This window comes from Metopolophium dirhodum, chromosome 1 (assembly GCF_019925205.1).
Source record: "Metopolophium dirhodum isolate CAU chromosome 1, ASM1992520v1, whole genome shotgun sequence".
In the NCBI taxonomy this organism is placed as follows: Eukaryota; Metazoa; Arthropoda; class Insecta; order Hemiptera; family Aphididae; genus Metopolophium; species Metopolophium dirhodum.
The window spans coordinates 31,006,460-31,020,895 of record NC_083560.1 but is presented as its reverse complement, the minus strand read 5'-3'; positions in this window follow the sequence as shown (position 1 = coordinate 31,020,895).

Genomic DNA, 14,436 nt, shown 5'->3' with positions numbered 1-14,436 from the left:
TACACCGAAAGTGAAATGTATACAACGTTAGGTTAGTTAGGTTAGGTTAATCGAGAACTCGCTCTGCTGTATAGTAGTTTGAAGAGTAGAATAGCGCGTTTGAAAACTAATGAAACTTTTTCAGTTTTGACCCCCCGAAGTACAATATACATTCACTTTACTATCCGAAACCACCCCTTATTTTTAAGACTTTTACTGCTCCAAAACGTGATGACGGATACAAAAATAAAAACACATCATTGTAAAATAAACACATAAATCACTCCGTTCAGAATCTAAAATACAAAGAAAAATTCTAACATATGCATAACACTAAAATAATCAATACACTTTTTTATGTACTGCACTATTCTGATTTCGTACTGCACTAACAGTGTTGTATTGCACACTATTTTAGACTGTGCCAATAACTTACCCCGAGAAAGAATCGACTAGTTTACCATTTGAGTCATCTGTCACAGTAATACTAATACTATTAGATTAAGACTCAACAGTTTCTTCTGTTTGTTGAATGTCTATTCTAGTCAATATAGATTTTCTATAAATTAATTTTAAAAAAATAATTGTATAAATTACATACCTATTTTGTAAAATGTATTCATTTTAAATTGTAATAAAGTTCAATTAGAAAATTACTTACAACCCTTGTTTCTTTTTTAGATCTTTCATACGTTGACGTATAGCTTTATTTCCGACTGTCCTTTTTTTAGTACGGAATTTTTTGGGTGACATTTTAATATTTATCACAGAATAAAATACAAAATGAAACAAATTTCAACAAACAATAACAAATTAAAAATAACAATTAAACAATGTTGAATGTTGGCTGTTGAAGCACTAGACATGTAGTATTGTAATGCGCGTCATCCGACGTGTCGCAGCAGTATATTATGTCTATGCCACTCTATGGTAGTAGAGTAGTATCTCTAGCTAGTCACCAAAATTAAATTGTTTCATATCAAAGCTATTCCTGGAAATTATTACGGGCGAGCTGATTACCGATAACCATAGCGCGCGGCGCGGCACGGCCCAGGCCCAGTCTAAACCCGAGCAAATATAATTGCCGTCTATCGTGGTGGGGGAAATCGTATTCGATGTCGCAACGACCGTAGGACAGCAGCACACTACAGTAAACAATATTCAATAAAATTGAAATCTTTACGTAAAAACTGTTTTGCGCGGGAAAGAACCACGAAAGCTACAATCATAACTAAGTTACGAAATTTTCACACTGCAAACAAGAGAACTTTGTCTATGCAATGTCGTTTTTATTTTTTCGATATCACTTCTACAAAAAAAGTTATTCAAATCTGAAAAACACAAAAATAATGATTTTTAAAACAATAAAAACTTTTTTTTTAGAAGTGATATCGAAAAATTAAAAACGCGGTTGCACAGTCCATGTTTTCCTTATTATTTGGTGAAAATTTCATTTCTTAATTATGACTGTAGCCGTCCCGGTTCTTTCCCGCGCGAAACGGTTTTTACGGACAAATTTATAAATGTGTAGCATCCTCTTAACTTCAAGTTAATTTTATTTCAAAAGTATCTAAATTAAATTAATTTTCATCTGAAGAATAATGCAAATGTTTGAAAGGGTTTTTACTTTGATGTATCATTTTAAATTTCCCCAGTAATTTTCTCGAGCTTAAAGAAAAACTATCTAATAAACCATATTATGTTTCTGGAATTTTTATTTTTACAAATTAGCAAATTTTAACTTTACACCAAGTTAAGTACATTTTTTTTTTAGTTAACTTTTAACTTAACGAGTTAACGAAAAAAATACAAGTAACTTTTAACTTAACTTTATTATTTTAAAATAACTTAACTTAACAAGTTAAAAAAAATCGTTAACTTTCCCAGCCTTGCATAACGAGTTATTATTATTTTTTTTAGGCAATCACTAACTTAATGAGTTAATATTTGTCCATGATACGAATGTATAATACCTAGGTGCGTTACCTTGGCACCATAACCTGGAATATTTTCTTTGAAATTGTCTATACAAATAATAAATTATTAAAATTATAAAACTGTTAAAAATTTAAATTAAGGCTGGGAAAGTTAACTATTATTTTTAATTCGTTAAGTTAAGTTACTATAGAAAAATGTAAGTTAAGTTTAAAGTTAAAAGTTACCTTTATTTTTTTTAACTTGTAAAAGTTACAAGTCATTTAGAAAATAAAATAAAAGTAACTTAACTTAGTTAAATATTAGTTACTTTTTTTTTACATAATTTTTTTACATACAAAATTAATAATTATACCATTTTTTAAAGCTAAGAAATAACATATAGTAATTCAATAAACGTTTTATTGTTTTTAAATAAATGTGTGTATTAAAATTTAAAATTAATAACTGTTGGTACTTATATACACTTTAACAACAAAAGAATTCAATTATTTTAGATTCTGAGCGAAGCGATGAATGTATTGATTTTACAATGATGTGTGTTTTTTATTTTTTTTTTGTGTCTGTCATCACCTTTTAGGACAGTAAAAGAGTTTGGATAACTTTTCTGATAAGAAAGTGAATCTATTTGGTACTTTGGGGGTCAAAAGCAAACATTTTCAGTAATTTTCAAAAGTGACGTTAAAAACAAAAGAAAAATTATGAACGAAAACTGAAGCAAAATTACGCTTCGGAATCGTATTGATATAGCTGATGCCCGTAAAGTACTTAATTTAATTGACGTGAAAACGAAACAAAATGAAAACTTTAATGACAAAAAAGAAAATATAATAATATTTTCATGTGAAATAAATCTTAGATTTTTATCAACAGTTAATAGTATTTATATAAACGGAACTTTCGATTAATGTGTTCGTTTTTTTTCTTCAATTTTTTTCAATTCATGAATATATTAAAGGTTATTATATCCCAAAAGTTTTTCTTATTACCTAATAAATGTACACAATCGTAAATTTATGTTTTTCGTGCAATAAGCAAAAAGTGTGAAGACTTAATTTTTTCTCTACCTAAAGTTGACTTTGAAAGGGCTATGCTTAATGCTGTCTCTGAAATGTGGCTGCAAACTAATATTTCAATATGTTGGTTTCATTTAACCCAATCTAGTACCATAAAATTCAAGAAATTGTGCTTATCGAGTGTTGGTCATCTGAAATTGGTAAATGGTTACATAATATATTTGACTTCTTATTTCTAAATCCGGAAGATGTAAGTTATTGAGTTATAAGCGAATGACCGATTGATGAAAGACTAGGTAGGTAAATACATTTGCCGACTATTTTGTAGAAACGCATATTTCTGAAGATTGTATTTATCCTCCAAAACTTTGGCCACTTGCATATTCTGAACTTACAAGCACAAAAAATTCCGGTGAGTCATTTCATGCACATTTAAAAAAAGTTTTTATCGAGATTCGCAATCAGTTTTACAATGGTTAAATGTCTTAATCGAATAAGTACAAACTGATGTTTATTGTAAATTAAGAAACATCAGAGAACCAAAAATACCGTGAAAACAAATTGTTAAGCAACACAAAAGAAACCAGTGTTTAATTGATCAATATAAAAGGGGAAATATATAAAAAATAACAAGGCTCATAAATCATAACAAAATACAATTTTAAATGATTTTAAAATCAAGATTAATAATTTTAAAATTGATTTTGTATAATTAGCAGATGTTATTTTTGTAATCACATTATACAATATTCAATGTATTCAATAATGTAAGTATTACTTGAAAGTGTTTTTTTTTTAAATTAATATTTATTTATTATTTATATAAATATCTAACTATTCTTGTTTATTATAAAATTGACCAACATTTTAATAATATAATATAATGATAAAATGTATTATACAATTATTATTAAATTTGTGTGAAACAAGTAGGTCAACTATGTGTTTTTTTTTAAATATATTTCATTAATAATTGATTACCTAATTATTTTTTATTTTTCAAAACCATTGTCAATTATTAATAACTTCATATCTTTTCATAGTAAGGGCTTCCTTATATATTATTGTACTAGCGGTTAACTGAAAGGTTGCTTTTGGTGGAAAATTGGATCACCCAAAAAACACAAAAAACTAACACAAATAATTAATGAAGTAACGCGGACTAGATGTACACGCGCACCGACGGCTAACCGGTAAAAGCCGGTCGCAGCTTGTAGTGAGGTAGGGCTGTTGGAAATTTTCCTTATCACCGTTTGGGAGATATGTACATATAATATGTCTGAATACTGAACAAATGGTTACGAATTGGTTATCAAACGCTGGATTAGTTTTGAATTTTCTGAGTAAATTATTTCAAGGTGCGGGTGCCAATAAACCGTTAGATACGCCAGCTTCCGTTTAGGGAAAATATTTTTTTTTGGTACGTACACGTACTATAGTTTATATTACCAACGCCAAAATTGTGGTTACAAATGGTTACGAATTGACTACTAAATCATGGTACCAATTATTAAGAAAATAGCTTATGTTGTGGGTACCACCGTCAATGTATAGTTACTAATCTACTAATCAGTTGACTTATTCTATACTCACTTTAAAAAGTCATTGTTTTTATAATACCCATAAAATATACTTTATGTAAAATTGTATTCAACAATTCGCTTCAACAACAAAGGTGATTAGACCCGGGATGGATCCAGACCAATATAACGAGTGGGGCGAATTTTAAAGGGCACAACAGTGGCGTTATTTGTGGAGGCCAGGTAGGCATTGGCCCTTGTCTGATTTTAAAAGCATCCCAATGGGTCGTGGTCCAGTGGTTTTCGATTAACCATTATTATTAGTGCAAAAACATGCCTATTATATTTATAGGAAAATATTATTTTGTGTAGGTACTAAGAAATTACTGTCACAAATGGCGAGGCCCTTTTTTGAGCCGTGGTTCCGTACATTTTTGGGGGTGGTGGTGGAAAATTTGTAAAAATATTGTTTCTAAATAATAATTATGAACTTGAAAGTTGAGATATCTGCAAATTTTGGTTTACATCCTGTTTTGAGTGGGTGGATAAACAAAATATATTTGGTTCCTTAAGTTAAAATTGTTCACCACTGGTCACAAGGATAAATTTTTAATTAATAGTTGGAATATATTTATATTTAGACGCATGTGTGGACATGACTAAAAGTTGGTATGCGTGTGTTTTATGAAGTAAAAAGAACATACTTAATATATTAATAAGTACCTACTCGGGAGCGGTTGTTTTTTAAGTCATCTATCCGGTTACCCATTAGGGCTGCTCAAAAGGTTTGCCCCCTTTATTAAAAACTGAAAAGACGCCACTGATAAAAATAAAATTGAAAATATTAATTTTGATATAGGTTAGTCCTTTTTAATGCATTTATTTATGTATTTTAGATTCTGAGCGGAGCGAGAAAGCTAGTAGTTTTACAATGGTGTTTATTTTTTTTTTTATATCCTGTATACAAAATGTCTACCAGAAGGAGTGCTTCGATTTCAACTTATTATAGTGTTTTTATTTTTTTGATATCAGTTATATGAAAAAAGTTTCTTAAGTTTGAAAAACACAAACAATAATGGTAAGTAGTATATATTATATACCATTCATTTTATAACAGTAAAAGATCACAAAGAAAACAATGTGTAAAAAGATCAGAAAATCGAAATGCAATAATAATTGAAATATTTTTCGCAAAACTTATGAAATGCAAAATCCCCCAAAATATTTTTCGCAAAACTTATGTTATTAATAATTAAAAATCAAAATGCAAAATCCCCCAATATATTTTTTACAAAATTAATATTATTAATAATTTAAAAATTGAAATGGAATATTTCTTAAAATATTTTTCAAAAAACTTATGTTATAAAGACACATAAAAAGTACAGCAATCTCAATGATCAACCAGGGGGGGGGCGTTTTGGACCCCTCTAGTCCAAATGAAAAATACATAATTTTGACATGTAAAAGAATCAGGTTTATATTCTCTTGTCTTAATCCTTCAAGAACATTTTTCGCAAAACTTATGAAATACAAAATCCCCCAATATATTTTTCAAAATACTTATATACCATTCCTGGCGCAGTGCTTTTTATAACAGTAAAATATCACAAAGAAAACAATGTGTAAAAATATCAAAAAATCGAAATGTTATAATAATTGAAATATTTTTCGCAAAACTTATGAAATGCAAAATCCCCCAATATATTTTTCTCAAAACTTATGTTATTAATAATTAAAATCAAAATGCAAAAACCCCCCAAAATATTTTCACAAAATTAATATTATTAATAATTTAAAATTTTCTTGGTATATATATACTACTATTACTTATAAGCAATTTTGCCTTAGGATTTTAAAAGTTATACAATTTTTAAAGGAATATACACAATTTTGCCTTAGGATTTTAAAAGTTATACAGTTTTTAAAATATTCCATAGAGATTTAAATGATGTGTGTTGAGGACGTTGAGGTGTTGTGAATGTTGAGATGCTGAGCCAATGGAATAGGTTTTGTGAGATGCCGTGAAAGTTGAGTTGTTGAACTAATGCCATAGATTTTAGAGGTTGGGTTGTTGAGTTGTTGAGCTGTTGGAAAGTGTTTAAGTTGTAGAAACATAAATGTTGCCAGTTGACCTTAACATCTCCGAAATCAGGATTTTTGGAAAACTTGAAAGTTATAGTTTTGTTAACTTGTAAGAATAGATGAGAAATTATAACATTAATTAATTAATTAATTTTTTTCTGAAAAATATTACATTTAAGGTGTTATATTCCAATTTCCTCCTAAAAGAAAAAAATGATTTGTTTTTTTAAAAAATTTGTTATGTTCATAAATTTAGATAAGTCTGCAATGAATAAAGAATTTATAGAATTTAAAAAAATATAAAAAAGAAAGAGATGGGCTACTCGGAGTAGACCACCCCTCATCTACTAAAAAAAACAAATCGAGATAAAGAAGTATTTATAAATGAAGAAATGAAGGAGGTTTATATAGACTTATAATGCGTTCAAATAAACCGAATGCAGAACCATTTTAAGACTTTGTACAAGACGTATTGTTACCAAACATTAGAAAACAAAAAGCTCAAAATTTAAAAAATAAAATATTTTAAGACAAATATTCTTGAGTATGTGCAGCCCACATATAATGATTCGAGCCACGCCACATGTCACAACCCAATAGTTCATTTTAATAGTGTTAAGTTATTAAAACAAATTAAATTAAATGTATATTCTGAATGCATTTCCGGATTCTATTTGAGTTAGGAATAGCTGAAAAATAAACTTGTTATACAATTAGTAAAGTTTGTGTATTATAATATATTCAGGTTAGGTTAGGCGAGAATCCTTCAAGACGAATTGAATACCTGTGTGCCGCTCAATATAATTATTATTCACTTTTAATTTATATATTCTCAAAAACCTTAAAACACTTAATTAAAAACGAGAGTGATTTAAAATTTGTAAAATTTAGCAAATTGGAAATCGTTTTTAAATACCACATATCTTCCTTCGAATTTATTAAAACTATTCCACGTAAAAAATTATAAAAAATGTTTTAGATAATGAATTTTAACTAGTTCTACCCTATAGAGGAATATAGATTACCTGAAAAATGGTTATTTTCCGCATTTGAAATATTTTTTTGGTTGTAATTAAATTAAATAATATTAACTTATTTTAATGATCATAAAATTATTTTTTAGAACAATCTTACAAGAAATTTAAAGAATCTAATATCTGCAATTGAAAATGTATATAGTAACATATTATGTGCAATAATTAATTAATTTCAAGAAATGAAAATATAATCATATATATAACTAATACATTTAATATTCCCACATTTCTGAATATCCATATTCCGCAATTAGAACAATCATAATAACGTTTACTCCTTAACATATACAGATACTCATTTATAGAGCAGATATATCGAGTAACACTCCAACACACCTTTAGCTGTAAAGTGGTAATAATTCAGAATCGTTATTAGTTGTATTATATACCAAGTACCAACATGTCTTATATTTTTGTTTATATTCTTAAGACAATAGTTCGGGTTAGTTACACTGACATTCCTATGGACATTCAAGAAATTGAGTTTGTATTTTAAAAATGTGTTTAAAAAATTAAATAAGATATGAATATGGATTTTAAAAATAAAGACAACGAGTACATAGATTATCATCCGTGGGAGAAAACTTTACCATACGATTGTTCAAAAAAATTGTTTTATTTTCAAGAAGACCCTATACGCTTTTCAAATTCAACTTACGAGGTTTTAGGAGATTATGTTTGGAGTCTAACCAAAGATTTACCAGAAAAGAAAAAAATATTTTACTGTGTAAAAATAAAAAATATTAATGCACATTTAACTGTTTTAGATAAGCAAATTAAAGATGATAGAGAAAAACATAATATTGTATCTTAATACCGTGACGACGATATAGAGGTTAATATAAGTTTTGATCCACCATGGTAGTGATTTTTAAAAATTTAAATCCGAAACCCTTAACACTTCAATGCATGAATTATTTTTTAAAAATATTATTTTCAAGATTCCGAACCTGAAATTATTTTTCCTGTTGATGATTTGTTTTGAGTTTAAATTTTGGAGATTTATAATTTCATTATATTTAGTTATAGTATAATCTTTAGTTTTTTCTTATCTAAACCAATTACCATGTTGTTTATTGCTTTGTTTGCATATTTAGTTTCTATAATTTCAAGATTCCGAATCTTGAAATTTTGTAATTTTGTAATTTGTTAAAATTCACATTATTACGGTTATGGAATAGTAATATATCCGATTGAAATGCTGTTTTTTCTATTTGAACCCGGGGGGGGGGGGCGTTTTGGACCCCTCTGTTTATAGTGTGTATCAATGTGAAGGAATGTACCTTTTCCTCGTCCGCACAACACAATATTCCCAAGACAGACCATTCCGGAAATAAATTGCCCAGGATGTAATGGGTTATGAAAAAAAATAATTTATATATTTTTATATTTTTTAATATTTTTATATTTATATGTATTTAACAAATATATTTTTTTGCGTAGAGGGAATATACATTATACTGACATCGTAATATTATTTAAAATAAATGTATGTAAAAATAATATGTAGGTCAACAAACCGAATATTATAAGTATCTATGTGGTTTTTTTTACTGAGGACATCCGTAGATAACATGTGACGTAGTATTCCGTCTATTGAATATTCTAGAACATTTCCAAACCACTCACGCTCTTAATTAAGTGCGTTAGTTAATAAATATGAACGACGAGCATAATAATTAATTCACACTCGCCGGCTGAACTGATTCCTTGTTGGTCGCATCGTTGGCACTCCCTGAAATTTGTCATGCAATAGCGAATTGACGCTAAATCATGACAAACGTAGGGAGGAAGGAGTGTACCTTTATAACAGTTTTAGTATGTATTTATATTTTTTTTATTAGATATACAATTATTGTTATTTTGTAAAGAACATCTAATATCATGTATATTATGTACATTGTATAAGTACACACTATACATTATACAATAAATAAATAAAAGAACATTTTATTATACGTTATGATCATGTCATAATGATAATATAATTTATACACAGGTGACAGGTGATATAAATTATTTATAAATAATATTTATAACATTAACGATACGACAATAAGATCAATATACTATTTATAAAATTAATATATAATATTATTTATTCAAACATCTACAACACAATAAAGTACACAACACCATTTCAAATGTGCAGAATTCCGGGTAAACGATATACACTGTTACAACTTACAAATATAATGTTATTACTCATTAGTTATTAGTATATTACTGATAAATAATAATTATATAATTATATAAAGATTTATATAGCTTCGATTACTTAAAATATCAGTTTTACCCAAACTTAATTAAAAATTCAAGCACATTGCAGTTGGTTGACACAGTTGACCCGTATCGGTCCAATAAATGTCGGAACTAGGAAAACACAATTAAATACGCGGTATATATAGCTCTGACTGAGTAGCTATATACACTACCTAAAAATAACTTATAACTTATAAGTTATAAATTAAATAATTATAATCGTTTTTCCACTAATTTACTGTTGACGAGTCACCAACAAAAGATAACAATGCAATGTAGGTATATTTGAGCACTAAACTAGGCCCCTAACAAAAATATCAATAATAAATAATAGGTACCTAATATATAATATTATTATGAACGTACAATTTTTGTACTGAGATGACAACTATTCAAATTTAAAGTATTAATTATCAAAAAAAATAAATTGACATTGTGTATTTCATTTTTTTGTATAGAGACGAATTTAGTCGAATGGATGCATTTTTTATCTTAGATAATTATTTAGATAAAACGCAACTATTTATCTAGATAAGATAAAAGATAACTAAATAATTATCTATAAGTCTCAACACTGGCCATAATATTTAGAACAATTTTAAATTACAATTTTAGAAGAAAAAAAAAGATACAAGCCAAATTATTATAAATTACATAAGTTGGAAATCTGTTAAATCTGACAAAACTTGGTTTTTATTTAAAATTATTATATTATTTTCTACAATACTAGAGGATAAATTAAATGAAAGAATCTACATGATCCAATAATTGGACTTTAAAAGGTTGAGTCGTAGGGATATGTATGAAGTAATTGATTTTTATTAAAATTATATAAACTAATATATATGAACTTATGAATAATTTAATGTAAAATATTATTTGCATTATAGTTATGTGTATACTCATGACTAAGTGATAGAAATCCTAAATAAGATAAAAAAATAACTATTAAATTATTTATTTAAATTATTACTTGAATTATTTATAAATACATTTTTGAGTCATTGGTTCAAGGCGGTTTTATGGTTACCTCACCAATCAATATTAAAGTTGACATGAAATACGGAAAACCTGTAAGCAAATCTAATGATCATACTTGTAAATATTTAAAATCAACATATACATATGTAGTACAATCAATAATAACTTACTTTAATATAAACTTTAATTAATTTTTCTCGGCGCTTTTGAAAACTACTGGGATATTTTAAGAAGTACAAACAATTTACAATTTTAAAATACTAAATACTCATAACTTGCTTTAAAATTTAAACATAATAAAAAGCCGATGAGATTGCATATATTATAATCTTACTTAAAATTTTATAAGAGGTCAATTCAATCTAATTTTTAGTCTAACAGAGCTAAACCTGTTCTGTTGAGGTTGAAATTTGGTACCTATGTCTTACAAATGTACAATATAGCACCATATTTGTTGTAGAACTACCAACACGTAAAGAAGAACTTTATCTGTGCAACAGCGTGCTTTTCTTTGTAACAGCACTAACCAATCATTTTTTATAAGCAAATGAAAAAAACAAAAAAACAGCTAGGATACACTTGTCCTTTTCTAAATACCTGTAGTGCCTGTATATACTATTAATATTAATATTAATACATGAATTATACAAATGAAAAATTAAATATATTAGTTTTAGATCACTTCGGGTTGTACTATTATTAAATGTGTATACGATATCATTACAGCGATTTGTTCTCATACTGTACGATGTATACGAAATATTTGAAAACATAGTACCTACGCAGATAAATATATATTTATATATTTATATATGTACATACATTTAATCGTAATTGTAAGAATCTATAGTTCCCTTTTTGAACCCTAAAATGAACACTTAAAAAATTGAATAACTATCAACAGACCATTACTTCCTATAAGAAAGAATAATAATTGTACATAAAACAACATGGAAAACTACATGAAAAACGTACCAAAAAAAATTATATTCGAATTCACTCTCTAGATTTTGTAAACTTTCAAACTTTCTTACTTTATAATTATTCATCAAAAGGTTTTTAAAAAAGAGTTAAAGAAGTTTCATAGGTATTTTAGAATTTGAAATGAAATTGAGTTTTCAAAATAATTTTGTCGCGTAACTTAGTGATATAATTGAAACGTAGAGCGTGCATAACAACTATAAATATTATCATAGTAACGATTTATAGTGCATGTCATAAGGTGAATATAGTTTAAAATATTACATAATTAATAATATATTTTGGTATTTTTACATTTTATAATTGTTTCAAATAACATCTAGGTTTAATTAAAAACCAGCGAGAGATAATAAGTAAAGAATTATCGGAATTATATCTGAAAAATAAATGTTTTTTAAACCTATTGTAGGGGGCAAATGTAAACTGGGCCCGTGGTTACCTTTTTTGTTGAAACTAGTCCCAGAAATGTAGGATAGTAAAAAAGGTTAGTTGTAAACTCAGCCCAATGATTTTGAACAATAAAATATAATAAGCATGACATAATTTATTCTGCAAATACATTTTACTTATATTTTTAATACTGCAACACGTTACTTAAATTTTACAATTATATAACGAATTTCATACTATGAATAATAGTATGAAATTGAAAATAATTTTTGGAGGATATAATGAGCATCGCCTCCTAACGGTGTCCTTTGAGTAATGCTAAATGGTTCTCAAAAATATTATACATATATTTTTATTCGGAGTTTACAGGTCAATCATTTTTACCTGAAAAACCTGGGCCTAATCAACACTTAAATCATTTTTACCTGTAAAAACCCCTGGCCGAGTTTATACCTAAATAATTTTTACCTGGAAAAAACACGGGCCGAGTTTACAATAGCCTCTTGTAAGTTGTAAGATATGTATAGGCAATAGAATATGCAATATTATGATTAACTACATATTATCATAATTTATTGACAAGTGGGAAATACTAAAAAATTACGAGGCAATTGCGGTATATAATCGGATATAATCGGAGGATATATTGTTATCGTGACGCTGTCACTACTATTATACGTTTGTATCATAGATAATACATTATCTGTGGTTTGTATTTACATTATATTGTGAATTATAAAATTACTTTACAAAAGGTGGGTAAGTGGATGTCACTCTGCCGTATAGTATCTTACAAGTGGGTATTAAATTTGAATTTAAATGTGAAATCTACTGAAGTATCAAGTAGGTATATAATAAAAAGTGTGAAAGTTTATTTTGCTACAATAATTATACAATATAATATGTAGTTCGGGCTAAATTGCACTTTACCAATACCCTCTTGATTTTCAATTTTTTCAAACGACTTGTTTTTTATGCTTAAAAGTAGTTAAAACGATTTTTTACCGGAAACTATTATTTTAGAATTTATATAGCCTTCCAAAGTTTTCGATTTTACGTTTATGTGCTTGCGCACAACGCTACTTGACTGCCACGCGCAATGCCTATAACAAATTTTCATTTTTTTTATATAGGTAACCATAAGCCTGTCATCTAAATAAAGATAATTGTTTTTTAACAACATTGTTTAAAATGTGAAGCTAAAAAATTATACATAATAATATAATATTACAAAGGTGTAATTCCAATTACACACTTTTAAATTTCGTACTTCACACCTCACTTATTGTACTACACACAATTTTAGGGACTGTTAAATACACAATAGTCGATGATAAAATTAACATGTTATATTATAATTCACAAAAACAATGAAGTGCGTAGGTATATTATGCCTGTATGTGTGACCGACCAGTTGGCTTGGTTCGCGAGTGAATTGGTGGTGTTGGCAATTAGGTACTCGCTGCCTCTATTTATAATATTATAATACATATAATAATAATAATAATAATAATATTTATTTTAAATATCAACTAAAACCTTATAGTTATAGTTTAGTTTGACACAGTGTTTTAACCCGTTAAATGTATAATCATAATATGCAAAACATAGTGCAAATTCATTAAATTCATAGCCCTGTTTACCAGATTTTTCAATGTTATGTAGGTAGGTACGTTGCGAATTTATCGCAAAAACGGTATCCAGTAAATGATAATTTACGCCACAGCGGCGACGATTAAGTGATGAAAATATTGTTATTATACTTACAAAATTGTTGTTTTTATTTTTCATGCAATTATGAATAACATTAATTTATAATTACAAATATTCTTATTTGTGATAAATGGTAGTGGGTAAAATGTGGAATAACATTGGTTTACATAATTATGTTATTACTTCGACCTTTTCTACTTTATTTAATTTTAACATTTTCTACTTTTGAAGTATTCTTATAAATTTAAATTATTTTATTATTAAAACAATGGTTTACCAGATTGCATTATGAATATTTTTTTTGTCAACATTTAAAAAAATCAACTATATAATTAAGGTACACAGTAGGCCTCAGTACACAATTTAGGAATGGGCCCCGTCGGCTTTAGCCGACTAAACGACCGTTAAATCCACCACTGCTTCGAGACTAATTTTGTGCTCCAAATTCTGATTTCACCAACATTTTAAACATTTTAACATTTTACGATACAACATACAAACGTATAATAGTAGTGATAACACGATCTTCCGAGCTGC